The following is a 27989-nucleotide window of genomic DNA, read 5'->3' as shown; positions in this document are numbered from 1 at the left end:
AAGTAATGTGTTACTCTGCAGGTGCATTTGACAACTGCAGATTGGAGGCATTCTCACTGCCTTCCTTGGGGAGTCCTATCTCACGTTCAGCACAGGCACGGTTCTGTTCATTCCCGGTTAGCTCAGCAGCCTCGAAAGGGGTGAGGACTTGAATGTCCAGAATGCGCCTCTGGTCTTGGCCCACTCACTTTTATTGTGGATATTTTTGTTCTGCAGACAGACAGAAGGATTAACTGTCAACCCAATGGGTGTATGAACAGTTGAGGAGCAAGTATGCCTATAGTAGTTCCTGAACCCTCCCAGTAAGCGATTAAAAAGCAGGATGTCCTGCAACTGATAGAACATTGAGAGCATGAAGTGGCTGGCACACATTCAGTGCACACGTACCATCTGCTGCTGAATCATGCAACCCAAACTCCTGTCTGAAATCTCTGTGCATTGGCACACTATCATTGCTGGATGCCCTTATGAGTATCACTTTGCAGTGAGTAGACGGTGCCACTTACCCTGGTGGAGTACAACAGATCATTCATCCTCTTCCTGCACTGCTGGGCAGTTCTTTGATGGGTCCACGGGCGCTAACCTCCACTACCACATCCGCCAAGGCTAGAGTGGTCAGACGAGAGGGCCTCCTATTGCCATCCCAGGGATGGCAGCAGTTCTTTGACAGCTTGGACATTTCCAATGAGTTTATGCACTTTTTACTCACAATCATATCTATTTTTAGCAATCCCAAAAGGCACTTGACCTGTCCCCAAGGGTGCCTTACCTCTCACAAAGGGTGCCTTCCCTCTCCCAAAAGGCACTTGACCTGTCCTAAAGGTGACCCAGGACCATATCCAATGGGGTACCTTACCACTCCAAAAGGGTACCTTGGCTATCCAAACGAATCCACAAGCTTCAGACCAATTCTTACCTGGTCTACTCTGCACACTTCAGGTTTCAGACAACTACCTCATCAAAATCACACAAATGGAGGCAGCTGCTGATTTATTTGGGCAATTTCTTCTGTGAACCATGGATGTTCAATTTATAGCCCGACCCATTCCACCTGCGAAGATGGTGGAGACCAGGATGAGGGGGGATCTGATTGAAACTTACAGAATATTGAACGGCCTGGATAGAGTGGACGTGGGGAAGATGTTTCCATTAGTAGGAGAGACTAGGACCCGAGGGTACAGCCTCAGAGTAAAGGGAAGACCTTTTAGAACAGAGATGAGGAGAAACTTCTTTAGCCAGAGAGTGGTGACTCTATGGAATTCATTGTCACAGAAGGCTGTGGAGGCCAGGTCATTGAGTGTTTTTAAGACTGAGATAGATAGGTTCTTGATTGGTAAGGGGATCAAAGGTTACGGGGAGAAGGCGGGAGAATGGGGTTGAGAAACTTATCAGCCATAAGACCATAAGACCAACGAGCAGAAATTAGGCCATTCGGCCAATCGAGTCTGCTCCGCCATTCAATCATGGCTGATAAGTTTCTTAGACCCAGAGTCCTCAAACGTTCCTCATACATTAAGCCTTTCATTCCTGGGATCATTCTCGTGAACCTCCTCTGGACCCTCTCCAGGGCCAGAACATCCTTCCTGAGATACGGGGCCCAAAATTGTTCACAATATTCTAAATGTGGTCTGACCAGAGCCTTATAAAGCCTCAGCAGCACATCCCTGCTTTTATATTCTAGTCCTCTCGAAATAAATGCCAACATTGCATTTGCCTTCCTAACTACTGACTCAACCTGCAAGTTAACCTTAAGAGAATCCTGGACTAGGACTCCCAAGTCCCTTTGCACTCCAGATTTCTGAATTCTCTCCCCATTTAGAAAATAGTCTATGCCTCTATTCTTCCTACCAAAGTGCATGACCTCACACTTCCCCACGTTGTATTCCATCTGCCACTTCTTTGCCCATTCTCCTAACCTTCTGCAGCCTCCCCGCCTCCTCAATACTACCTGTCCCTCCACCTATCTTTGTTTCATCTGCAAACTTAGCCAGGATGCCCTCAGTTCCTTCATCTAGATCATTAATGTATAAAGTGAAAAGTTGTGGTCCCAACACTGACCCCTGCGGAACTCCACTAGTCACCGGCCGCCATCCTGAGAAGGACCCCCTTATCCCCACTCTCTGCCTCCGGCCAGACAGCCAATCTTCTATCCATGCTTGTACCTTGCCTCTAACACCATGGGCTCTTAACTTACTGAGCAACCTCCTGTGCGGCACCTTGTCAAAAGCCTTCTGGAAGTCCAAGTAGATAACATCCATTGGCTCTCCTTTGTCTAACCTACTCGTTACCTCCTCAAAGAATTCTAACAGATTTGTCAGGCATGACCTCCCCTTGATGAAACCATGCTGACTTTGCCCGATTTTACCATGCACTTCCAAGTATTCTGAAATCTCATCCTTAATAATGGACTCTAAAATCTTACCAACGACCGAGGTCAGGCTAATCGGTCTGTAATTTCCCGTCTTTTGCCTCACTCCCTTCTTAAACAGGGGGGTTACATTAGCGATTTTCCAGTCCTGTGGGACTATCCCTGACTCCAGTGATTCCTGAAAGATCACCACTAACGCCTCCACTATCTCTTCAGCTATCTCCTTCAGAACTCTGGGGTGTAATCCATCTGGTCCAGGTGATTTATCCACCTTCAGACCTTTCAGTTTTCCTAGCACCTTCTCCTTGGTAATGGCCACCATACTCACTTCTGCCCCCCGACTCTCTTGAACTTTGGGGATCTCACTTGTGTCTTCCACTGTGAAGACTGACGCAAAGTACCTATTCAGTTCCTCCGCCATTTCTTTGTTCCCCACTACTACTTCTCCCATGATTAAATGGCGGAGCAGACTTGATGGGCCGAATGGCCTAATTTCTGCTCCTATGTCTTATGGTCTTATGATCGCAGGGCTTCTGGATTCGGGCCGCTTCCAGCATTTTCGTACAGACAAGAGAGCCTCTCAAGTGCAAAGAACTGTCAAAGCTGTCAAAGAACTGTAAAAGCTGTCAAACAACTGTCGGGAAGGTGATGACATAGTAGTATTGTCACTGACTAGTTTTCCAGGGATCCAGGGTAATGCTCTGGGGACCTGGGTTCAAATCCTACCACAGCAGATGGTGAAATTTGAATTCAATAAAAATCTGGAATTAAAAGTCTGGTTACAATCATGAAACCCCACTGTTATAAAAACCCATCTGGTTCACTAATGCCCTTTAGGGAAGAAAATCTGCTGGTCCTGTCTGGCCTGGCCTACATGTGACTCCAGGCCCACAGCAATGTGGTTGATTCTTAAATGCCCTCTGAACATGCAATTAAGGATGAGCAATAAATACTGGCCTAGCTAGAGATGCCCACATCCCATGAATGAATAAAAAAAAGCTGCCAAACAACTATCAAAACTCATTGGAACTGTCAAAGCTCGTCGGAACAATCAAAGCAGTCAAGGGATTTAACTCTGTTTGGCTTTAAATTGTAAAAAAAAGTGTGAAGTTTAAAATAAATCAGTTCTTGATAATTCACTCTTTCATTGACATAAGCCTGAGTGCTATCATTATAGGATTTGTGCTGCATTACTGATTTTACAACCTAACATTAACACAGTGGGGTGCCTTTTAAGTGGGCAGTTTGATTGATAGCTCCAAATGCTTACAGAATAGAAATTTTTATTTCCATAGGAGATTAGTTGAAGGAATTTCAATGTATTGATTTTTATTAATTAATGAGAAGTGTTTTTTTTTAAATAGTGACACCATCAATAGTCATAACTTTATTTTACATCAACATGGCTCCTCCGGTTTGCCCATGGTGGATACTAGATGAATTGGCATGGAGGAGGTAAGGGCAAAGAATGGTGGGTGGGGGCCATTAGTTAGCATGAGTTTGTTCTAAGTTGGCATTGGAGCTATAAAGGCCCTGGGGATGAGTAGGGGAGGTTGGGTTGGCATTGGGGTATGAGGGGGCATGGGGATGAGTAGCGGGCCACAGGATGGCATCAGGGAATGAGGTGCCATGGGGTGGTATTGGGCAAATGAGATGCCATGGGGGTGGGTAGGGGGCATGGGGTGGCATGGATGCAGCATGGGGTGTGTGGGCTGTGAGGGGGGTGGTTGGAGGAATATTTCCTGCTTTGTTCATTTTTGAAATAACTTGAACAAAGTGCCAATGCACAGAGGCAGGCCTTCTGGCCAGCCTGCCTCCGCACCTGTTGCAGGGGCGGCAGGACTGACCTCTAATGCAGCCTGCCCCCAGAATGAAAATCTGACTTTCCCAGCCTCTTTGTCCCGGGTTGGGTTCGTGGAGGGTGAAATGTTCCATCTCTGCGCTCCCAGGTTGGGAGTGGAAATCCAGGCCATAGATCATCATAGCTGCTCAGTACATTACAATACTCAAGGCTGTTTACCTAATTTATTCAGTGAGAAAACATTTTTCAAGCAGTGCATCTACATCGATTTCTAATTTATATTGCACGTTGGAATGAATTTAACTCAGTTGGTTCAGCAAAAAGAGCATTTTGTGATAAATACAGAGGCACAAGGGAATTTCATTTTGTTTTAACCAACAAAATGCTTTGGTCTATTTTCTGTGTTGGATTGAGTGTGGGCTCTGATCAGTTCCACGTGCAATGGAAACGAAGAGGGCTAATGCTAAAAATAGGTGCTGAATTATATTTGTGGATCCAGAGGATTTATGTTACCATATATAAATATAAATAGATGTTGGGTAGTGTGAATCTGGCATGGAGAGCGACTGCCACCACTGAATCTGAGAAGATATCTAAGTCAAGGCCAAAATGTGGAGCACAGACAAACACTAAGTAGACACATCTATAGTGAAAGTCACTGTAGTCCCAGAGGACCATAGGCTGCTCTCTCAATAGAGAGTGACAACTGGTGGTGAGTTTAACTTGAGGGTCACCACACCTCAGGCGAGGGGTGAGGTTGGGAACGCCTCGGATGCTGGCCTCAGGTAGTATGGGAATTGAACCCACATTGTTGGCGTCACTCTGCATCACAAACTAGCTGTCCAGCCAACTGAGCCAACTGACCCCCAAACACAACTATAACTGTAGCTCTCAAAAACAATGATCTCAAAACTTTTTTGCCTCAGGTTTGTGTCCAACCAACAACTGAGAACATCATGAGGAAGAAATTTACTCACACAGCACTGCTTTTATCAGCACCTCACAGACTTGTCTTGATTCACCAGGACAGACAAAGCTACTTGCATGGCTTGTGCAGCATTCTCTAATTATATCAATGAAGCAAGCCACCCGGCAGCCCGGGGCGTTGTCTGCCCTGAGGGAATCTTTGCAGGTCTGTGAAACGCTGCTGTAAGTGGCACTACATAAAGAATTTCTCCTCCAATGGGTTCAACTGTTACCGGCTGACAGGTCCAATAGATGTTTACGGCTCAAATTTCTCCTTCCAACTGATTCAACTGGTTGATACTGACAATTGCAATCTCATTGACAAAGTTAATTCTTCTTGCGAAATACTAACAAGCTGAGACCCAGGTTAAAATGCTGTCAACTTCAAAAGCTGATAGTTAGCATGAATTCTAGCACTGCACTTATCTAGGGGATACAGGGTGGCCTGATGGTCATCTCAAGTGCTTCCAACTGAAAAGAGTTGGAGTATTATTCTGCTGTGTCTCAGTGTCACATTAATACTGACTCCACAACTTCCTTCATATGCATTTCAAAACAAATGCACATGGGTTAATGTGCCCACAGGTTTGTTCTATAGCAAAATGTATCTGTCATAAAAAATCAATTAAACACATATATGCTATAAGGCAAACTGTAACGAATTAATGAAATAAAAACAGAAAATGCTTGAAAAACTCAGCAGGTCTGGGAGCATCTGTGGAAAGAGAAACAGGGTTAACGTTTTGAGTCCGTATGACTCCTCGTCATGTTCATGTTTTGCCACATAGTTAAATATCTAGTCTATTAAATTGATATGTGCTTACACTTTATAATTACACTAAGATTTTATTTTATAAGTTTTAGGCCATCTCATCTTTTCTCAACTGTACCAAGTTTCTATCAAAGAAATCCCATTTACAGAAAATATTTTGTAAATGTTTTTAGTAAAACTTAACCAAGGCAACTGATAAACAACTGAAAATTCCACATTCTATTGGTTCACATCTTATAAACTAAAACACCTCTTTTTTATTTTGGGATGCCTAAAGTCTGCAGCAGTAGATTATATTAGCATGAATTGATATTCTGAAAATAGTCCACAAATACAAAAAGTTTGGAGCTGTTCTACACACATACATAAAAAGCACAAAGTCAACTTTTGGTGTAAAACTTTTAAGGGATATAATCTTACATTTTCTGGCATTAATTAAAAAAAACAACTTCAAAATGTTTTCACGGTTTGCTTTAACTATCATAAATTGTCTTAATCATGCTTTGAAATGTTTTATAGTTGAGTATGGGGGATAGGCAAGAATGTGGATTTAAGGCCACAATCAGATCAGCCAAAATCATATTGAATGATGGAGCAGGCTCGAAGGGCCAAATGGCCTATTTATGCCCCTATTTCTTCTGTTCTTATGAGTATCTATTTAGTAAATTAGAAACATTTAGTGAAAGAAAACAGGTTGTACCAAGATATTTTTAATTTTGATATTGGAGAAGAGGAACGCCTAAAGAGGCAAACATTGGCAACTCTTCTTGGCTGCATCCCTAACAAAGTGGCGGAAAGCAGGACATTAAGAAAAGCTGCCACGTGTAAACTAGAAGATTGAAGCTAACAAGGGTGTAAGCCTCTGTAGGAGCTCAGACTGAGTTGGAAGCAGCAAGCAGAACTTGAAGTAAAATTATACAAGGTAGTACGGCATACTATCACTTTGAAAAAAAAAAATCGCCAAATCCATTCAGCTACTTTTTTATTTTAATGGAGCAGGAGCCAGTCAAAATTCCCCACATGTCCTTCTCTAACTGAGTGTTTATCTACACTATTCACCACTTTTATGCATTCCCATATAATTTATTTCTTTTGCTTTGTTTTTCAGTCATGTGCCTATCACTGAGTTATTGGAACCTTAAACTTCAGTCTGTAGGAAAGGAAATCAAAGCATTGTTATTTTGATAGGTACAGAATTTTCATCCAGCTAAATTTTTAGAGTGACATTCAAAGCAATAATATTACTTTCCTCAATTTTAAGTTTGAAACAAAAATCTCAAATGTATTTAATATGCAGGGAAAATGGATTTGGGATAAAAAGCAGACTTATAATTGTGAAGCCAGTGTGTGAATGTGTGTTGTTGAAAAGGGGGAATAGATCAGTGATTACTGCAAGAAATACCTGAAAAGCAGAACTTATACTTAATACTATATTTTTAGGGGAAAAATTGTTGCCAAAGTACATGTTAATACATGCACACATTACATTACAGCACTCAACCAATTAGAAGCATAAACTGGAATCAGAAGGAAAAATTATTAAATAATTGGAATGAAGCATTCTTTTATCTCCCTTCAGAATCCAGCCCAAACTGACATCACTCTCTGATGCCCAGAAGGATTCTAAGAAATGAGATGAGGCAGCCTCAACCTAGTCTGTAGTAAATATAGGCCCACAGTACAAAAGTGCCCATATTTTGGTACAGAATTCATGAAGTTGGAAATTTGACTCTCAAGCAGTAGTGTTGCAAACTATATAAATTTATCATGCAACTGAATAATAATTTGAAAAGGAAGAATATTTACGAATAGGAGGATAATGAGGTGAGATGGTGCTACAGTAGATGGTTGCAGTTGAAGATCTAGCGCCAGCATAGTTACAACAGGCTGAATAACTTAAATAAAAACAAGAAATGCTGGAAATACTAAGCAGGTCAGGCAGCATCTGTGGAGAAAAACAGATCAATTCAGGTCAATGATGACCCTTCATCAAAACTGAGGAAAGATTGAAATGTAATAGGTTTTGAAAAAATGAAAGACGGCTGGGGAGGGAAGAACAAAAGTGAAGGTCTGTGATAGGGTGGAGGGCAAAAGAGATTAAATGGTTTTATGGTGGTGGGTAAAGTGGAGAAATAAAAGATATGTCCAAATGAAGTGTGAATGTCTGGATAGCTGCCAGCTGAATGCAAAATGAATTAATAAAGAAATGAGAAAAACCAAACCAGCAAAAAAAACCAAAATGGAGGCAGACGTTATGATCTAAAATTGTTGAACTCAATGTTGAGTCCAGAAGGCTGTAGGGTTGAGCTGAAAGATGAGGTGCTGTTCTTCCAGCTTGCGTTGAGCTTCATTGGAACAATATAGCAGGCCAAGGGCAGAAAGGTCAGAGTGGAAGCAAGGTGGAGAATTGAAATGACAAGAGACAGGAAGCTCAGCCTCATGCTCGCAGACTGAACAGAGGCGTTCCTCTGCATTTGGTCTCCTCAATGTAGGGAAGACTACATTGTAAGCAGTAAATACAATATACTAGGAAGTACCAGCTGAATAAGTTTTTCTGCAGTAAATTGACATGATTCTGTGGAGAGTACAGCAATGAGGTTGGGTTAACATTGCCGGGGCAAAGCAGACTTTGGAACTTTACCACATGCTACTTCTCACACAGCTGTGCTTGACACTGACACACTGGGCGGAATTGTCCCAAATTTGCATGAAGTGTGGTAGCGGGTGGATAAAACATAATTTTATGATGGCTGGTTTTCACGCCATATCGTCTCAAACCCGTCGCATTAATTATGCATCCCTGGGATATACACCGTTTCCATGACGGGTGGGTTCCAATTCACCTGCCACACCGTCACCTCGCCACTTCATCACGCCAGGCACCACATTTAAAGTACAGCCGCGCTCAGTGCTTCCAGCCCAGGGCTGCAGCAAAGAAGACATGGCCCCGAAAGGCAAGAACACTGCAGCCCTTGAATGTCCTTTGGATGCCGTGGAGACCCACTGTGATGTCCTCTACCCCAGCTCTGGCCGCAGGAGGGGCAGCTACATTACCATTACGGCTTGGTAGGCGATGGCAGTGGCGATCCGTGTCAATGTTGTACAGAAGAGGTTGACCATCCAATGCAGATAGAGGATGAATGATCTCATCTGTGCAGCCAGAGTATGGCAACCATCTTAACACTCTAAACTCACACACTCAAGCCCATCACACATTCATTGGCATCTCACTCACTGCCAGGTCAAGGGACATCACCACCCATTCTCACACACATGCCCTCACATGTCCATCTGGCCTCATCTCCTCTGCAGACTGCCTCCTCAGCCCTCACCATCTTGAACCACTTGCACAGGTCAATAAGTGTCCCGACACACACATCCTGGGATACCTCCTTCCCCAATACAGCTCTCGTCCGGCAGCCTCTTTCTTTGCCTGAGGCCACTTCTCCTCCTTCCCCAAGCAAGCCCTTGCCCTTCAGCTGTTGAAAAGCCACCAACATATGGCTGATCTGGTAGGTAGAGACCGGCCCATGATAAAAGTGATATGGTGCCGTCTGTGAAGCCTGGCACTGATGACTATGAGTGCTGACTGAGGCAAGGTTGGCAAACAAACCTTGAAGTCGCGAGCAAAGGGCAGCCTGCCCGAGTTCACGCCTTATATATGCCGTTGTGAAACACAGCGAGTTTTCCTGCCGCCGTGGGTGGATGATCCAGTGGGAGGGGGATGAGTCCGGCAGGCTGGCCTTCTAATGATATGCTGATGTATTACAATGAGGTTCCCGACATCCAATGGCAGGGAATGCAGCCCGCCATCGGCGGGCAGAGCAGACGATCGCAATCTTTTTAAAAGTTATAGGTCTGCATGGGGACTGTAACAATGTAAAACAAAACAAAGGGGAACTGCAGCAGAGAGAAGAACAGTGAAGGCATGTTTACAAGAATGTGTGTGTGTATGATATACTTAAACAGGGCAGAAAGCTGGGATCAGGGTTTGAGCAGTGATTATGAATTGGACAATACTATGGTTATGTTTCAGTTTTACTAGGGCTGACCAGACTGTTTAATGAGGTTTATTAAAGGGGTCTGTGGGCAATCTGTGTCATCAAGACTGTCATGAACTTAGATAAGGAGGTTCTGCAGGGCCCTGCTGTTTGGGCGATGACTGCCTCCGGGAATTTGGATGGAGTGGGGCTACTGTTGCAAGTGACCCGATGACCAAATCTATTGACCAGGATTTTACAGCCCCTCCCGCCCAGTGGGATATTACAGTCCCGCCAAACTGAATGGAGATTTAAATGGCTCGCCGCATCCGCCAGGAAGAGACACGCCACGGCAGGGCTGTAAAACCCTGGCCGCTGAGTTTGAAAAGTGAGTGATCCTACATTCCAGAGGCCATGTTGAAAAGACTGTGAGGTGGCATGTGGTGCCACATTTGAGCAGGGAGTGATAAGAATGCTTGTCATGTCATGTCTTTGATGTATCTGCTATTCCATGGGCTGGATTTTACGGCCCCCCAGCTGGACATGTTTTCAGCAGGGAGGGCAGGCACATAAAATACGAGAGGTGGCAAACCCTCCTTCTTGCCCATCCCCAAGCTGCCCCCATAACATGGCAGGTGTCAAAAATCGGCAGCCCACCTCACCATATTTACATAAATAATTAAGGGTCAATTGAGCTTATTAACGAGCCAATTGACCTGAATCATATGCTGCCCACACCATAAAATGGTTGGTGTGGGCAAGCTGGCGGGAGTGGACAGGCCATTTTCAAAACATTTTTGTAAAGGTGGGAAGGAAGCGGGGCAGATTATTTGGCAGGGGGTGCCCTTTGCACATCAGGTGTTAAGATGTTACCACCTCCTTTGTTCTTCCCCACTTAGCCTCCAAAACAGGCCCTCCCACCTCCCTCGCACCCCCCACACCCCCCTCCCCCGGCTGCCCAATCCTTGGCTCTGGATGCCTTGGCTGCCTTCTTTGTGGGCCTGATTGCAGTCCCAAAGAGCCCACTACTTAGTTCTGGCACTGCTGGGATAGCTAGAGCTGCTGGTCCATCAGCCAGACCGGCTGCTCTCAAGGGCGGGACTTCCTCCCAGCCCTCCACTCCGAGACCTTGTGGAAGGCAAGCAGTCCATTCCACCAACCCCCCAACTCCCACCCCATGAAATCCAGCCCCATGTGTAATTTATAGTTCATAATGGCTATAATTTGCCTGTTAATTCATTATTAATTTACATGGGTTTGATTTGTGTTAAAGTACAAACTACAGAAAGTGGAATCTTGTTCATAATTTCTTCATTTGGGGGCCATTCAGTAAATTTAGTTATTTTGGTTTACAGTTCCCATATGGGGATTATAATAATGGCAGGAAGAGATCAGCCTCTCCAACTAAGCAGGTACGAATGGAAGTGGCCAACAAAGTGAGCAGCAGGGGTGTGATCCCTCCAACCTGGAGACAGTGCACCACGAGGCTCAAGGACATCAGAAGGACAGGTAAGTGAGAGGCATAACATATTCAGGTGCCAAACCTACACGATCTGACTTTCCCAGCATTCTCCTGCACAACACCCCACAGACCAACCCTTGCAGCTCCATCCATCCTTCTTTCCAGATACATCCTCACATTCCCATTTGAACGGCCATCTTTATGCCATCTCATACCCATGCCTTACCCTCCACAAATGTTATCTTTCCTCTCTTTCCACACAATCCATTTCTCACATTCACAACTCTCTCCTTTCAAAAGAGGGCACACACTCCTGACACCCCAAAGCCTGTCTACCATCTACAAGATACAAGTCAGGGGTGTGATGGAATACCCTCCATTTGCCTGGATGAGTGCAGCTCCCAGAATACTGAAGAATCTGGACACTGTCCAGGAAAAAGCTTGATTGGTACCCCATCCACCACCTTCAACATTCACTCCCTCCACCACTGATGCACAGTAGATGCTGTGTGTACCATCTACAACAAGAGGTGGGGGACAGGGCTTTCCAGTGGTAGACAGCTTGTCAGTGACTGGTAGTGCATGCCGTCCTAATCCACTGGGCAGGAGGTATTGTTCCAGGAGGCTACAGATGTCATCAATGACCTTCCATGAGAGCCTTCAAATGGATGTCTGTATCCATCCCCTCCGGTCTGTGGTGTGGCATGTGGTGGAGGAGAAAGCAGCAGGTGCTACTGTTGGTGTTGCTCCTGCTGTTCCTTCTCTTATTCCTCAGCAGAGTCCAAAGCCGAGACTAAGTAATGCTGAGTTGCAGGTTCCATCAGACTCCTATTTGCCCTTGAGATTGGCACTTTACCCCTCCCAGTCACCCACCATTCTATTTGATACCTTCCTCTTCAAAGCAACTCCAAGCTCTTCTTCCCACACCATCCCAAGTTTTAATATGGGGATTGCTGCTTTCTCAGCCTTAAGTGCCTGGACTGCCTCTCTATCTGTGCTCCTCTTTTACCAAACCCAGCTGGGCCTGCACAAGTATTCCAGCCCTCTTCTTGGACTGGGTAGGCCTAAACTAGGTGCTGTAGCTTTACTCCAACCAAGCCAGGTCCAGGACTTCATGACTCCTTGTCTCGTCGAGGATATACAATACAGTACTCCTTGTATTATATGGTGCTCCCATGCCACAGTGAGGCTCGACAGTGTGCAGATCAAGGTTAGTGAAATCCAAGACATGGGACTGACTTCCAAGAAGTTGCAAATCATCTGTCAAAATTTAAGAGCTCACTCTACGAAGAAGTGCTGTGAACACCAGCTTTTCAGCTAGACATGGCTGCAGCTACTCAGTTTCACTGTGTGAAGGCTTCCTAGCCTGTCATTTTCACTGAAGAAGTACTCCCTTCTGTGTTCTCTCCTGGTTGACCCTGGCGAATTGCAGACTCCTCAGGAAACCAATGCACTGGCTGTTAAGCTGCTGGGTTAAATTCAAAGTGAATTGCCTGTTTGCACATAGTAATGGCTCACACAATAGCTGCACAGAGGGTTCCCTGCTCGCCTGCAAACCTACCCGAGTTAAAGTGAAGGGATCATGTTGGGACCCTGACACCACTTTTCAGGGAATTATCTCCCAAACTACACCTGCCTCCTCTTGGCAGTTAAAATTCTGCCTGTTGTCAGAAGCGAAAAATTGCTCAATTTCCCTGCACTAATATCGCACCTTTATAAAGCCCAGATTATCTAAATTAAAGCAAGTACAAAATGTGCTAATATAGTGTATATAAAGATATTTTTTAAATACATCTAACAAAAACTAATGCCTGAATTTTACCTTTGGCAGGCCCCGGAGCGATCAGGAAACGGACTGTGGAATGCAATCAGCCAGCCAACGTGAAACACACGCTGAAATGCTCAGCGCTGCGGGGTGGGGGCGGGAGGGGAGAGGACGATGACACTTCCGCGGGTGCGGGTGAGCGCTGTGAGAAAGCTCCCTGAACGCAGGCAGCTGCTTCAGGGAGCTGGAGACCTGAAAAAGCTGAAATAAAGGTTTTAAAACTGAAAAAAGTGTCCATGCATCATATTCAATCACCTGAAAATATGGCTGATAAAAATGCTGTCCACAGAAATTTATTTTTATTTTATTTCATCACGGAAATCTCATCCCGCCCTTGGATGAGGTTTGGTGAAAAATGCAAAGTCCGCGTGGCAGATTCGCCCATCTGCCAAATGTAAGGTTGGACGGGCAACAAAAAAATCAGAGTCAATTGCGCCGTTAATGGCCTTAATTGCCCTCTTAATTGTCGGCGGGCACACTTCCAACTTTTGCACATGCCTGCCGACAATTGCGAGTGAGCGATGACATTGGGGTGCTCGGCCGATGTCTTCTCGCACGATTTTATGCCGAATCGGGTCAGGCGCTCGACCGCCCGCAGGACATAAAGTTCTGCCCTAGGAAATGGCTTTCCCACTTTTGCTGCTCTCCATGCCAATCACAGAATCACACAGTACAGAAGAGGCCCTTCGGCCCATCGAGTCTGCACTGACACGTGAGAAACACCTGACCTACCTACCTAATCCGATTTACCAGTACTTGGCCCATAGCTTTGAATGTTATGATGTGCCAAGTGCTCATCCAGGTACTTTTTAAAGGATGTGAGGCAACCCGCCTCCACCACCATCTCAGGCTGCGAATTCCAGACTGTTACCACCCTCTGGGTAACAAAGTTTTTCTTCACATCCCCCCTAAATCTCCTGCCCCTCACTTTGGATTTATGTCCCCTCATGACTGACCCTTCAACTAAGGGGAACAGCTGCTCCCTATGCACCCTGTCCATGCCCCTCATAATCTTGTACACCTCGATCAGGTCGCCCCTCAGTCTTCTCTGCTCCAATGAAAACATTGGAAGTCGAATTCTATCCAACCTCTCTTCATAACTTAAATGTTTCATTCCAGGCAACATCCTGGTGAATCTCCTCTGCACCCCCTCCAGTCCAATCATAAATCATTAAATTTATTTACCATCCACACAACAATCTTTTTGAGCTACAGCAGTTCTTCATGAATAGGGTGACAGAAACAACACAGTACAGGAGTAGGTCATTCGAGGAATGATAACAAAAGGAAAACTTTGGCTCCTGGGTGAAGGAATCAATTCAACAAGTGTTATCAGTGCAAGAGATGTGTAACTTACTACACTACAACCACAAGTGGGCATTAGAATATAATGATGATATGTAATATATCTAAAATTGAGTTGCTGAGTGACGGTCCATTTTGAGATAGCATTTAATCCAGGCCACAAACTGTCAGCTTTGTTTGTTCATGAGCACCATTCTCTGGCTGTTTTTTGGTTTAAAAAAAGTGCATAGCTGAGACTAAGTAATGCTGAGATACAGGTTCCATCAGACTCCTATTTGCCCTTGAGATTGGCACTTCACCCCTCCCAGTCACCCACCATTCTATTTGATACCTTCCTCTTCACAGCAACTCCAAGCTCTTCTTCCCACACCATCCCAAGTTTTAATATGGGGATTGCTGCTTTCTCAGCCTTAAGTGCCTGGACTGCCTCTCTCTATCTGTGCTCCTCTTTTACCAAACCCAGCTAGGCCTGCACGAGTATTCCAGCCCTCTTCTTGGACTGGGTAGGCCTAAACTAGGTGCTGTAGCTTTACTCCAACCAAGTCAGGTCCAGGACTTCATGACTCCTTGTCTCACCGAAGATATACAATACATTACTCCTTGCATTATCATGTTGGTAATAGAGTGAGATCATATTCTTAAGATAAGGATAAGGATAAGGAGAGCAGAACAAAAACAGAATTACCTGGAAAAACTCAGCAGGTCTGGCAGCATCGGCGGAGAAGAATAAAGTTGACGTTTCGAGTCCTCATGACCCTTCAACAGAACTGAGTAAAATTAGGAGAGGGGTGAAATATAAGCTGGTTTAAGGTGGGGGGGTGGTGGGGGGAGAGAAGTAGTGGGGGGGGGTGGTGGTTGTAGCGACAAGCGAGCAGTGATAGGAGCAGATAATCAAAAGATTTCACAGACAAAAGAACAAAGAGGTGTTGAAGGTGGTGATATTATCTAAGAGAATGTGCTAATTAAGAATGGATGGCAGGACACACAAGGTACAGCTCTAGTGGGGGTGGGGTGAAATAAGACTAACAGGGCATAAAAGGTATAAATTTAAAAATAATGGAAAAAAGGAGAGCAGTCCTGTTGAGGTGAAAGGGGTGAGAGGCCCTATCTGGGGGAGAGATCCAGTTTTTGTCATGGTATGGGAGAGAAGTAAACAGAGTCTGTTGAGAGGAGATGGAAGAAACAGAGACAGACCAAAGTGTTGCAAAGTGCAAAGGGAGCAGAGAGACCTTGTTGAGGAGGGATAAAAAGAGATCTGTTGCACTGGTAGGGAACAAGGAGAGAGATGCTCTTAGTGTTGAAAACACAGGTGCTGTCAGGAATGTAAATGCTAACAGTGCCAGCTTCAAATCAGCAACTTAGCAATAAAATTATGCTTTGCAAACAAAAACAAAGGAGACATATGCGAAAGGCCTTACCCATCCCAAATAGAATTTGTAAACACACGCCCCTTCACCTCTGAGCATCTTATACACAGGACATCATCCCACCTTTATGGTTCAGAAAAGCTAACTCATTAATCACCAAATCACACTAGATCCCTCTCCAGAAGGACTCAACCTTGTAAGTAATACTACTGGGGAAAAATATTGCTAAAATTGTAGATTTTAGTTAATAATTTTGTTTTTTTTCACGGTATCACAGTATATTTACAGTGCAGGAGGCCATTCAGCCCATCGACTGGCTCTCTGAAAGAGCATTCCACCTGGTCCCATTCCCCTACCTTATCCCTGTAGCCTTGCACACTCTCTTTTTTCAGGTATCAATCCAATTCCCTTTTGAATACCCCGATCAAACCTGCCTCCACCACCCTTTCCGGAAGTTTGTTCCAGACTCCAACCACCCTCTGGGTGAAAAAATGTTTTCCTCACATCACATTTACTCCTTTTGTCAATTATTTTGAATCTGTGCCCTCTAGTTCTTGATGTTCTCTTCAGTGGAAACAGTTTTCCCCTATTTACCCTGTCCATACCGCTCAGGATCTTGAATACCTCTATCAAAACACCTCTCAGCCTTCTTTTCTCCAAGGAAAACAGTCCCAGCCTCTCCAATCTATCCTCATAGCTACAGTTCTTCATCCCAGGGATCACTCTTGTGAATCTCCTCTTTACTTTCTCCAATGCCTTCACATCCTTCCTCAAGTATGACACCCATAACTGGACACAGTACTCCAGATGAGGCCTAACTAGTGTCTTATACAAGTGAAACATTACCTCCCTACCCTTGTATTCAATACCCCTATTAATAAAGATTAAGGTATTATATGCTCTATTAACTGCTCTCTCAACATACCCTGCCATCTTCAATGACCTGTGAATGTATACACCAAGGTCCCTCTGTTCCTGCACCTCCTTTAGAGGCTCTCCCTTTATTTTATAAAGTCTCACCATATCTTTGCTGCCAAAAGGAATCAATTTACACTTCTCTGCATTAAATTCATCTGCCACTTGTCTGCCCAATCCATCAACATGTGTATGTCCTTTTGAAGTTCAAGACTGTCCCCATCACAGTTGACATTTCCAATCTTCGTATCACCTGCAAATTTTGAATCATGTCCTGCACACCACAGTCTAGGTCATTAATATATATCAGGAAGAGCAAGGGTCTCAACACTGACCCTTGGGGAACTCCACTACAAACCTTCCTTCAATCTGAAAACAACAATTATCATTACTCTCTGTTTAATGTCACTCAGCCAATTTCTTATCCAAGTGCCTACTTTCCCTCTTATCCCATGACCTAGAATTTTCCCCACAAGTCTGTGGTGTGGCACTGTATCAAATGCCTTTTGAAAATCCATATACATCACATCAACAGCATTTTTCACCACCTAAACTAGCCAGGAACAATATAAATACAAACCCAGCCATACATTAAACAATTTGGTGGCACAAATACTTTGCCTACCTGAAATTACAATGTAATTTATTTGAATTCATTTTTGCTGAAATTACTTTTTGTAAGTTTAATTGTACCCGCTTTTTCATGTTATACAAACATCTTCCCTTTAATGTATTGTTATTTATTGTAATCAACAGGAAGTAATCTGCAACAAGCTCCCAAAAAACTAGATCTTTAGGCTCTTCACACACATTTACAGTATGATGATTATATTTATATATAGCACCTCCCACATTCTCAGGACAAGTGCTTCACAGCCAATTAATTAATTTTGATGTGTTATACAGGCAAATTGCAATGATTTATACACAGAACCCACAAACAGCATTGGTGAGATGCATAACCAGTTAACCTGTTACTGGGCAAGACATCAAATCGGGCTTTGAGATTTTATGGCATCCAGTTGAACAGTACCTCAGCTCTATAACTGTAGGACGGATTCCAACAATACCTAACTACTGCCCTTACTAAATTTCACTTTGAAAAGCTGCGTTAAAACATAGCTGACCATGAATCCTGGAATACAGGTATACATGTCTAGTCTCGCTCATCTTATGTATCGGAGGTCAAGGAGTTTCCTATCTTTGTATTTCATCGTATTAGACTTGAACGTCAAGGTTGACGCCCGTATGGAAATCAGTCGTGTGTCTCTAACCTTGAGCATTTACATGAACCTATATTACAAACTATTTATTACACAACCTAAGGATGAGTCATATTGCAAAATGCTATCCATTTTTCTTTGAATTGTGCCTAAAAACGTTAAAGGAGGGATGTGATCTTACTGCCGTTTACTTTCCCAACTTGTCTAGCATTCTACAGTTACTGCTCGGTGGGAGATCCCCAGTACTTTTTGATCCATGAGCTCTACAATTTGTTCCTCCTGGGTCTGTACGGCAGAACACCAGCTTGAATACAGTAGTGGCCTGTGTGTATAGTAAATACTGCGCCATCCAGTTCTCTCGATCGCGCTGACTTCATCAACAGTTCAGTAAGTGCAGACGCTGTAAACTTCCATTTAGGTATTTATCCATCTGTCTGGAACCCTTAGCATGCCACACTGATTCTGTGAAACGTTTTGCAGTCAGTAACTGGCGGCTGGTGCAATTTGTTGATGAGTACCCGGTTCAGAAAGTCTGCACGGCGTTTCTGAAGACTCGAAATGCAACGTCCTGAACAGCTTGGCGTCTCCTGAATGACCGTGTAACCTTAAAATCTTCTAAATTAATTAAAGTTGCAACTTTCTTGATCGGCTCACCCTGAGTGATTGTGAAGTGAACTCTTCCTGGTCTATGTGCCGCTCTTGGTGCCAGGCTGAAGGGGAAGTGTTTGGCGCTCACTCAGGCTTTCTGCAACAGTGCGCGCGCGGTCCCTAGCGATGGTTCTCCTGACACAGGGACTTCGATGCAATCGTCAGTAGAGCAGCTTAAACTTCTCACTTGCAACTTTCACAGGGCAGGAGATAAATAGTCCCCCCACCCCCTGTATGTTAAGTGGGCTTTATTTGGAGGGGGGTGGAAATGTGGTGGAACAGTCGAACTTTTCCGCCACTTTCTCCACAGGACTGACTCTCAAGCGAGAGCTCCCCCCCGGCCCTCCCGCGAAGGCGCCGCGCGAAACTCTCCAACTGCGGAAAAAAACTGAGCTTGGCCAGGTGGCCAACCTGAACTCAGTAATGCCTGCAGTCTTGAGGAATTCCTCGGCAATCTGACATTCAGAAACTGCTGCGAAAAATCAAAGCTGCAAGTGCAACAACAGTCTCTGTCTCACAAGTTGCAACATTTGAAGTTGGTTCTTCTATAGTACTGGCATAGTAAGGGCTCTGCTGTTAGGTGTGATTTTGTACAGCTCGGCAGGAATGCTCAAATTCCACCACTGGAAACTCAACTGACTTGCTTAAGCCGGGATTTTTTCACATTACACCAAAAGAACAATTTTTCAAAAGTAAAGTAAAATTACGGTATAAAACGAAGCATTTTATCCATTCACGCATGCACGGCATTAATTCATACTTCCCCATTTCTTGCCTCTAAAAGTTGCTTAAAAATTTATCGCTGGCGGTGACGGGTGCTGCAAACTCCAGATAAATGACTCTGAATGAACCAGTTCATCAATAATAGAGAATAAGTTTCAAGTCTGAATGTATCGCTTTACAAACAAGTACAATAGCTATTGAGGGATGTCGGGGAAAGACAGTTATGTATACATTTAAAGTGAGAATAACTTTAGAAAATTAGACATATTACGATGTTTCATCTTTAGATTTTTTAATGGATGGGCTTTAAAAGGAGAGCGCTTTGTCAGCAGATCTGGCCCCCTGAACCCTCAATATCGCAGGCTGTTAATCAAACATACTTAATAGGCTGCAGAATGACGTAATGGCCAACTATAACCCGGTTCTCATATAAATTAACAAAATACTCACAATTTGAAATGAACAAAACGAAATATATAGTGCTCTATGGACCGCAGCAACAAAGGGCAAAGTCAATCAGAATTTTTAAAATGTTCTAATATAGCCGCTGAAAAACTGAATTCAGCAACTCAAGATGTCTAGAACAGTCTTTTCCTAATCTGAACACGTGTAAAAACTCAATGTAGCTTTAACAAATATACACTTTTTGTATTCAAAACTCACTTAGTATCTAAGCAAAAGTGCTATCATTGCTATACGTATAACAACAGGTCCATTATTTGGAGCGACTTGACAGCAAAAAAACTAGCACTTAACTGTTGCAAACTGAAGATCCGCGATAATTTGAAGCTAAAGTTTTAATTTTCATTATTTTCACACGAGTTAGTTTTTTTTTCACACCAGTTCTGAAAATTCCCATTCGTCGTCCCTGTTCTGTGAAGGAGACGATATCACAAGCCAGGATGCCAGACAAAAACAGCGCAGGAATACTAATGACTTTCCTTACAACATTTCTCAGAAGAATTTTCATTTAAACACACTTTTTCCATGAAAAGGCTCATCTTACCTGACAGTTCCTCACAGTTTTTAACTTATGAACAGTAACCATCAACAGTTTAGTAACGGTAACACACCCCCAATGTGCGTACCAATACAGATACTGTTTACTATTTAACATCAGCAAAAAAAGAAAAAATGCAAACAGATGCAAATTAACAATGCTTTACAGAAAGAACTCAGTTGGGAAAGTGCACAAAAGGGGTCAAAATACCTGAGATGTTGTCGTCCTTGTGCCCTTTAGAAATTTTCCAATAACTTACCGAAACTCTAATAGAAGAAGCGGGTCTGTGAGGAACCACGTTGGACTGAGAGAAGATTACAATACATTCTATTTAGAGAAGCATTACATCACCCTCCGGTGACGTCACGTGGGATTCCTGAACTTCTAAATCATTGCAGTCCGAGGACTTAGCGTCAGCACGCACAGCGACCGGACGGGCAACGTGCGCAACGTAATGGCGTTGGCACGTAAAAGGGAACGGCGCTCGTACGCAACAAAGGGGGCAAGATGATGCGTAGGGAGGCGTTCCTATCGCAAAGCAGAAAGATGCATTATACCGGGGGAGATGGGGAACAGCTTGATAACGTATGGAGGAATTACACTGAAGTTTCAACCACAATTGAAAATAGTAGATTTTTGTAATTAAAAAGTTTTATTGATTTTATGCAAGATTACGAAAATTGGCTAAGAGACAGAAAGCAAGGAGTAATGCTGTACAGAAAAGCAGGGGGTAATACTCTACAGAAGTTTATTAAAATTGAAGGGAAGTGTACATCAGTGACACCAACCAGAAATCGGTATTAGGGCTACTGCTTATTTTGATATACATTAACAACCTCAATTTGGCAATAGAGGGCATAATTTTAAAGTTTGCAGTTAACACAAAATTCAAATAAAATAAACAGGAGGATAACAACATACTTAAGGAGGATATAGATTTTTGAACTTCAGGAGGATGTAGACTTTTGAAATCGGCAGACACATGATGCAATAACTATTTTCTAAATGGGGAGAGAATTCAGAAATCTGGAGTGCAAAGGGACTTGGGAGTCCTAGTCCAGGATTCTCTTAAGGTTAACTTGCAGGTTGAGTCGGTAGTTAGGAAGGCAAATGCAATGTTGGCATTTATTTCGAGAGGACTAGAATATAAAAGCAGGGATGTGCTGCTGAGGCTTTATAAGGCTCTATTCAGACCACGTTTAGAATATTGAGAGCAATTTTGGGCCCCGTATCTCAGGATGGATGTTCTGGCCTTGGAGAGGGTCCAGAGGAGGTTCACGAGACCGATCCCAGGAATGAAAGGCTTAACATATGAGGAACGTTTGAGGTCTCTGGGTCTATACTCGATGGAGTTTAGAAGGATGAGGGGGGATCTGATTGAAACTTACAGAATACTGAAAGGCCTGGATAGAGTGGACGTGGGGAAGATGTTTCCATTAGTAGGAGAGACAAGGACCCGAGGGCACAGCCTCAGAGTAAAGGGAAGACCTTTTAGAACAGAGATGAGGGGAAACTTCTTTAGCCAGAGAGTGGTGAATCTATGGAATTCTTTGCCACAGAAGGCTGTGGAGGCCAGGTCATTGAGTGTATTTAAGACCGAGATAGATAGGTTCTTGATTGGTAAGGGGATCAAAAGTTACGGGGAGAAGGCAGGAGAATGGGGTTGAGAAACTTATCAGCCATGATTGAATGGCGGAGCAGATTCGATGGGCCGCATGACCTAATTTCTACTCTTATGTCTTATGGTCTAATTTAATGTAAATAACTGTGAAGTGATTCATTTTCATAGGAAGAATTAAGATAGGTAATATAACCTAAATGGTACAATTGTACAGGGTGTGCAAATCCACAAAAGTGGCAGGGCAAGTTGAGAAGGCAGATTTAAAAAAACATGGGATCCTTGGCTTTATAAACAGACGCATAGAGTACAAAAGGAAATAAGTTATGCTAAACCATTTGGTTAGTCCCAAGCAGGAGTATTGTGTCCAATTCGGTCACTGCAATTTAGGAAGAACATTAGGACCTTAGAAAGGTGCAGAGAGTTACAAGAATGGTACCAAGGATGTGGGATTGAGTCCCATGGGGATACGAGAGAAGCTGAGGTTGTTCTTGTGGCAGAGCAGGTTAAAGGGAGATTTAATAGGCTTGTTCAAAATCATGACGACCTTATTAGGGTAAATATGGAGAAACTATTTCCAGTGACAGAAGGGTCTTTAACCAGAGGACACAGATTTAAGGTAATTGTTAAAAGAACCAGAGGCCAGATCAGGAGAAATTCTTTCACACAGCAAGTTGATATGGGGTGGTGGAACCCGATTCAATAAGAACTTCAAAAGGGAATTTTAAAATAACTCGGTGAGAAAAATTTTGCAGTCCTATGGGAAAATGGCAGGAAAATGTGACTAATTGGATTGCTCTTTCAAAGAGCCGACAAAAGCATGATGGACCGGATGGCCTCCCTCCATAAATAATTCTATGAAAATATACTTTATTACACGGTTTGAGTTGGATTGGTTTAATGGGCCTTGATTATCCAAACATCTCTAAATGATCACTAATTTTAACTTCTGGCCATCCGGGAAGCTGCTGGCACTTTGAGGGCAATCTTAACCCTACCAACCTTTTTTTTAATTCATTTACAGGATGTGGGCATCACTGGCTAGACCAACATTTATTGCCAATCCCTAATTGCCCTTGAGAAGGTGGTGGTGAGCTGTCTTATTGAACCACTGCAGTCCACATGGTGTAGGTGCACCCATAGTGCTGTTAGGGAGGGAATTCCAGGATTCCAGTGACAGGCGATATCTTTCCAAGTCAGGATGGTGAGTGGCTTGGAGGAGAACCACCAGGTGGTGGTATTCCCATGTAGCTGCTGCCCCTGTCCTTCTAAATGGTAGCAGTCATGGGTTTGGAAGGTGCTGCCTAAGGAGCCTTGGTGAGTTTCTGCAATGCATCTTATAGGTAGTACAGACTGCTGCTGCTGTTCGTCAGTGGTGAAGGGAGTGAATGTTTGTGGATGGGGTGTCAATCAAGTGGACTGTTTTGTCCTGGATGGTGACAAGATTCTTGAGTATTGTTGGAGCTGTACTCATTCAGGCAAGTGGAGAATTTTCCATCACATTCCTGACTTGTGCCTTGTAGATGGTGGACAGGCTTTGGGGAGTCAGGGGGTGAGTTACTCACTGCAGGATTCCTAGCTTCTGACCCGATCTCGTAGCCACATTATTTGTGGTTAGTCCAGGTCAGTGTCTGGTCAATGGTAACCACCCGGATGTTGATAGCGTGGAATTCAGCGATGGCGATGCCATTGAATGTCAAGGGGAGATGGTTAGATTCTCTCTTGTTGGAAATGGTCATTGCCTGGCACTTGTGTGGTGTGAATATTACTTGCCACTTGTCAGCCCAAGCCTGGACATTGCCCAGGACTTGCTGAATTTGGTCATGGACTGCTACTGTATCTGAGTCGTCACAAATGGTGTGGAACATTATGCAATCATCAGCGAACATCCACACCTCTGGCCTTACGATGGAAGGAAGATCATTGATGAAGCAGCTGAAGATGGTTGACACTGATGTCCTGGAACTGAGATGATTGACCTCCAACAACCGCAACCATCATCCGTTGTGCTAGGTATGACCCCACCAGCAAAGCATTTTCCCCGATTCCCATTGATTCCAGTTTTGCTAGGGCTCCTTGATGCCACACTCAGTCAAATGCTACCTCATGGAAAACGGTTGGATAGCAATTAAAATTGCTCCATTTGCTCAGCTGGTTGAAAGTCACCAGGATTCCACCTTTTGTAATTTTAACCTGTTCCACTGAGCAAGTGGCCAGAACACATACCCAAACCAAGCAAGAGTCTTTATAACATACACTGTATGATCCTGATGATGTCATTGCATCCTGACTGGAATTTTAACTGAGTGAGGAAGCCATTGATAGCAGGAAGATGCTACAGGGCCTGAAATGATCCATAATGATGGTTTTATTTTTGTTTACTTTAAGGAAAGCTTAGGCTCTGAACTTTGCTACACTTTCCAAATGTGAGATACTCAAAAAAATGGCCCAGTGGTTGATCCTGTCACATAACATGTGCTTCTGTGTAGTGTTCAGATGGCACAAATTCCTACCATTGCCCACTGGCCTCCACTCATTTCAGGCATTAAGTCAGCTGGTGGGATTTAAATGAGTTCTGGGAGTTAAAATAGCCTGGACCTTATTTCTCAAGCAGTGAACATGTTTCCAATTTATGTAATGATCCCACATGCACCAATCTCACTAAGAGTTAAAATCGGAACTCTTGCTTTTAAATCCTGCAGCATTTAGTTTACTCATTCTTGGGATGTGAGTGTCTCTGGCAAGGCCAACATTTATTGCCCATTGCTAATTGCTGTTGAGAAGGTGGTGGTGAATTGTCTTCTTGACCTCTGGAGTCAATGTGCTGGAGGTACATGCACAATGCTGTAATGGAAGGTAATCCAGGATTTTGACCCAGCAACAGTGAAGGAATGGCAATATACTTTGAAATCAGGATTGTGAATGATCTGGAGGGGAACTCGCAAGTGGTGGCGTTCCCATGCGCCTGCTGCCCTTTGTCTTTCTAGATGGCTGTAGTCATGGTTTGGAAGGTGCTATTGAAGGAGGTTTGATGAATTATTGCAATGCAAATTGTACATGGTACACACTGCTGCCGCTGGTTGGAGTCAAACCGAGCACAAAGGAAGATGGTTGTGAGCTGGTGGTGCAGGGAGTAAATACTTAAAGTAGTGGATGGAGTGCTGATTGAATGGGCTACTTTGTCTTGGATGGTGTTGAGCTTCTTGTGTGTTGTTGGTGCTAAGCTAACTCAGGCAAGTTGAGAATATTCCATCACACTCCTGTAAATGGTAGACAGGCTTTGGGCAGTCATAAGAACAAAAAGCTAAAAGCTACTGCGGATGCTGGAAATCCAAAACAAAAACAGAATTACCTGGAAAAACTCAGCAGGTCTGGCAGCATCGGTGGAGAAGAAATCAGTTAACGTTTCGAGCCTTCACGGCCCTTCGGCAGAACTGAAGCATAGTTAGGAGAGGGGTGAAATATAAGCTGGTTTAAGGTGGGGGGGGCGGGGGGGGAGAGAGAAGTTGAGGGTGTGGTGATTGTGGAGATAAGCAAGCAGTGATAGGAGCAGATAATCAAAATATGTCACAGACAAAAGGATCAAAGAGGTGTTGAAGGTGGTGATATTTGTCTAAGAAAAGTGCTAATTAAGAATGGAAGGCAGGACACTCAAAGTACAGCTCTAGTGGGGGTGGAAAGACTAACAGGGTTTTAGTTTTAGATTTAAAAATAATGGAAATAGGTGGGGAAAGAAGAATCTATATAAATTATTGAAAAAAAAGGGAGGGGGAGAAACGGGGTGGGGATGGGGGGAGGGGGAGTTTAAGATCTAAAGTTGTTGAATTCAATATTCAGCCCGGAAGGCTGTAAAGTGCCTAGTCGGAAGATGAGGTGCTGTTCCTCCAGTTTGCGTTGGGCTCCTTTGGGCAATCAGGAGTGGGTTACTTGTTGCAGGAACTAAAAGGAGCTGGGGGAACTAAAACTGAGCATCAGTAAGCAGGTTGTTGCTATGTAAGTGCCGCTTGATAGCACTGTCGATGAGACCTTCCATCATTCACAAGTTGAAAACAAAAAGCTAAAAGCTACTGCGGATGCTGGAAATCCAAAACAAAAACAGAATTACCTGGAAAAACTCAGCAGGTCTGGCAGCATCGGTGGAAAAGAAATCAGTTAACGTTTCGAGTCCTCATGACCCTTCGGCAGAACTGCCGAAGGGTCACGAGGACTCGAAACGTTAACTGATTTCTTCTCCACCGATGCTGCCAGACCTGCTGAGTTTTTCCAGGTAATTCTGTTTTTGATTCACAAGTTGAAGATTGGCTAGCTAATAGGAAACAGAGAATAGGCATAAATGGATCATTTTCTGGTTGGCAAGGTGTAACAAGGGGTATGCCACAGGGATCAGTGCTGGGGCCTCAGCTTTTTACAATTTATATAAATGGCTTGGATGAAGGGACCAAAGGTGTGGTAGCTAAATTTGCTGATGACACAAAGATAGGTAGGAAAGTAAGTTGTGAAGAGGACATAAGGAGGCTACAAATGGATATAGATAGGTTACGTAAGTGGACAAAGATCTGGCAAATGAAGTATAATGTGCGAAAATATGAAATTGTCCATTTTGGCATGATGAAAAAGAATATTATCTAAATGGTGAGAGATTGCAGAGGGATCTGTGTATCCTAGTGCATGAATCGCAAAAGGTTAGTATGCAGATGCAGCAAGTAATTAAGAAGGCTAATAGAATGTTGTTGTTTATTGTGAGAGGAATTGAATACAAAGGTAGGAAGGTTATGCTTCAGTTATACAGGGCATTGATGAGACCATGTTTGGAGTACTGTGTACAGTATTGGTCTCCTTATTGAAGGAAGGATGTAAATGCATTGGAAGCAGTTCAGAAAAGGTTAACTAGACTAATACCTGGAATGGGCGGATTGTCTTATGAGGGAAGATTGGACAGGCTAGGCTTGCATCCACTTGGTTTTAAAAGAGTAAGAGGCGACTTGATTGAAACATATAAGATCCTGAGGGGTCTTGACAGGGTGGATATGGAAAGGATCTTTCTCCTTGTGGTAGAATCTGGAACCTGACATCACTGTTTAAAAATAAGGGGTTGCCCATTTAAGACGGAAATTAGGAGAAATTTTTTCTCAGAGGATCATGAGTCTTTGGAACTCTCTTCCTCAAATGGCAGTGGAAGCAGAGTCTTTGAATATTTTCAAGGCAGAGGTAGATAGATTCTTGATAAGTAAGGAGGTGAAAGGTTATGGGGGTAGGGGGGAATGTGGAGAAATCAAATCAGCCATGATCTTATTGAATGGCAGAGCAGGCTCAAGGGGCCCAAGTAGCCTACTCCTGCTCCTAATTCATGTGTATGTTCATATGTAAGTGGATGTGGCAGGACCTCAGAGCTTTAATCTGATCTGTTGGGATTTCTTAGCTCCATCTACTGCATGCTGCTCTGACTGTTTGGTATGCATGTGGTCCTCAGTTGTAATTTCACCAGGTTGTCACCTCATTTTTAGGTATCCCTTGTGCTGCTCCTGGTATGCTCTCCTCTACTCCTCATTGAACCAGAGTTGGTTCCCTGGCTTGATGGTAATGGTTAAGGAGGGAAAAGCCAAACTATTAGGTGACAAATTACAGTTGAATACAATTCTGCTAATGGTAATCACCCACAGCATCTCATGGATGCCTGGTTTTGAGCTGCTAGATTTGTTCTGAATCCATCCTATGTAGTAGTGCCACTCAACACAAAGGACGGTGCCCTCAGTGTGAAGACAGGACTTCCTCCATACATGACTGGGCGGTGGTCACTCGTACCATTATTCTCATGGGTACTCAGATCTGTGACAGGTAGATTGATGAGGGCAAGGTCAGGTAGATTTTTCCCTCTTGTCAGTCTCTCACACCTGTTACAGGTTCCAGTCTGGCAGAAATGTTCCTCCAGATTCAGTCAGTAGTGGTGCTAGCGATCCACTCTTGGTGATTGAAATTTAAGTCCGCCACCCAGAGTACATTCTGTGCCCTTGCTATC

The 27989-nt window shown here is 43.8% G+C and overlaps 1 protein-coding gene across 1 annotated transcript in view; it reads right to left on the bottom strand.

The window, feature by feature from the left end:
* The window catches only part of creb5b (cAMP responsive element binding protein 5b), a 471745-nt gene extending 451097 nt beyond the window's left edge, over positions 1 to 20648 (bottom strand). The window contains exon 1 of the mRNA XM_078539021.1: positions 20615 to 20648. The gene's annotated coding sequence lies outside the window, so the exon portion shown is untranslated. The remainder of the gene's footprint in view (positions 1 to 20614) is intronic.
* Positions 20649 to 27989: the final 7341 nt, after the last annotated feature.

Source organism: Cetorhinus maximus, chromosome 3 (assembly GCF_964194155.1).
Source record: "Cetorhinus maximus chromosome 3, sCetMax3.hap1.1, whole genome shotgun sequence".
NCBI classification, from domain to species: domain Eukaryota; kingdom Metazoa; phylum Chordata; class Chondrichthyes; order Lamniformes; family Cetorhinidae; genus Cetorhinus; species Cetorhinus maximus.
The sequence above is the reverse complement of the archived record's forward strand: the minus strand, read 5'-3'. Positions and strand labels throughout refer to the sequence as shown.